This window comes from Penaeus japonicus, unplaced genomic scaffold (assembly GCF_977035675.1).
Source record: "Penaeus japonicus unplaced genomic scaffold, GWHDUDI00000001_assembly GWHDUDI00000014, whole genome shotgun sequence".
NCBI classification, from domain to species: Eukaryota; Metazoa; Arthropoda; class Malacostraca; order Decapoda; family Penaeidae; genus Penaeus; species Penaeus japonicus.
In genome coordinates, this window is record NW_028234416.1 from 5,653,845 (window position 1) to 5,656,344 (window position 2,500).

The 2,500-nt window shown below is 34.2% G+C and overlaps 1 protein-coding gene across 1 annotated transcript in view; it reads right to left on the minus strand.

The window, feature by feature from the left end:
- Positions 1-2,500, minus strand: part of LOC122247348 (uncharacterized) — a 574,040-nt gene that overhangs the window by 95,223 nt on the left and 476,317 nt on the right. The gene's annotated exons all lie outside the window — the stretch shown is intronic.

The window sequence follows — 2,500 nt, forward strand, 5'->3', positions numbered from 1 at the left end:
TAGCAATCTCACTCACTCTCTATTCTCTTTCTCTCCCTCACTCTCTCTCTCTTTCTTTCTCTCTCTCTCTTTCTCTCTCTCTCTCACACACACACACAAATAAGTTAAATTTAGCTTCAACAATCTTAATCTTCTATACCGAAATGATAAGAAAGAAAAGGAGAAAACTAATGATAATAATGACGTTACTGATGATGGATATGATGAAAATGAGAGCAATAATGATGGTGATAATAAAATAATGATGATAATGATAATGATATTAACAATAATCATAAGGATGATAATGATACTAATAATGATAATAGCAATATTAACAATAATGATAAAGATGGTAAGGAAAACAATAATGATGATGATGATGATGATAATGATGATGATAATAGTAATAACAGCAATAATGATGGTGTCGAAAATACCAGTAACAACAACAGCAAAAACAATGATAACGATGATAACAACAACAATAACAATAAAGATAATAAAGATAATAGTAGCAACAACAATAACGAGGATAATGATAACAATGTTAATGATAATAGTATTAGTCATCTAGAATGTGGAAAAAATAAAGACCAAGCTGGATTTTATGTAAAATGAAATATCAAAATAAAACAGGTCATTCCGGGTCTCTTCGCGACCTGACAAACTCACTCCTATTTTCTCCGAGGTTGTTGCCAAACGTACGAAGTCCATACATAGAAATATCGTACGTAAGAAAATTATTCTCGTACATGAAATTATATGCCACACAATGAATATTTAACATGATAAGTATATCAAACAACATAAATAATTATGTATGCATTCTATCATGTAGCATATAAAGGCAGTAAAGTTATAAGCTATATTAACATTATATCCGATATCACTATAACTTTCCACAGTCTCTGCTGCCTCCTTGGTCTAAATTATCAAAGATGCGTTGACACAGATCACTGTAGTCACACTGTATCTCTACAGTATCCTACAAATAGTATTGATCATGATAGTAATGACGATAGTGATAATGATAATAATCATAATGATACTAATGATAATGATTATAATAACAATTATGATGATGATGATGATGATGAAGATGATGATAATGATGATGATGATGATGATGATGATGATAATGATAACGATAATGATAATAATAACAATAATAATGATAATAATGATAATAATGATAATAATAATAATAGTAATAACAATAATAATAACAATGATAATAATGATAATTATAATGATAATAGTAATAGTAATAATAATGATATTGGTGATAATGATGATTATGATAGTTCTAACAATTATGATAATGTTGATGATAATGATAAAAAAATAATATTTAAAATGATAATAATGATAATGATAATGATAATAATAATGATAATAGTGATAGTCATAATGATGATGATAATAATGGCAATTACAACAACACCAATAATTAAGATAATGATTATGATAACAACAGTGATAATGATAATGATAGTTACAACATTGATATCAATAACAATGATAATAAATAGTATTACCAATAAAATTCCCCATTATATCATCACATCAACAGCTACAACGTCCAGTGCAACAAACAACCATGCAATGCAACAGCGCCAGAGAAGCTAGGCATTCTGAGCGCAGCACAAAGAGCAACACAAAAATAGAAGTCAAAATTCGAAAACACAAACAAAACCCCGACAGATCGATAATGCCAGATAGCGTCAGCTGCGACTGTCCTTGTTTGGAAAAATAACATGTTGTCAACATGATCTTTGCCTTTGATTTTATATTGTTTAATGCCAAAGTTTGAATAAAAAGGTGAGTGTGGTAGAGGGTAGCGAGAATACACGAGTAGAGGGCAGGAAGAGGAGGAGGACGAAGAGAAAGAAACTGCGAGAAATTGCGAGAAAATGCGTGGAGGCAAATATTATTGAGATTCTTCAATGGAGAATAATTTAAAGCTACGACGGAAAAGAGGGGGTTATAAGAAGTAAACAAACACGGTCCCGGAATGACAAGACAAGCATTGTACTATGAGAAGTAAAAATAAACAGTAAGACGGGAAAGAAGGAGGAATAAAGGGGGATTGCAGGATCGGAGTAGGGGGGGGGGGTAGGTACAGGGTCTGTAAGAAGGTTGAGGGGGCCTGGAGAAGGGATGGAGAATGGTCGAGGGGGCCTGGAGGGGGACTGGAGGAGGGCGTCAAAAATATTCTGAATGGCGAGCAGAGAAAGTATTAGAGAAGGAAGGCGAGCGTTGTACTGGAAGAGATGGGTGCTAGACAGGACAATGGGGGGGCAAGAAGAAATTACATGTAAGTTAGATGGCCTGACAGTTAGCGCATTTTACGGTGGGTAAATACCAGAAATGGAAAGGTCTGTTAAGGAGACACCAACGCCATGGGAGAAATTCAGCCTCACAAGACACAGGACGGGGTGAGAGCGCACCTATTCAAGCCTCTGGAAATTGCAAAGGTCAGAGGGCCTGGTCCTCCGACGGCCAAAAGGGCATGAGC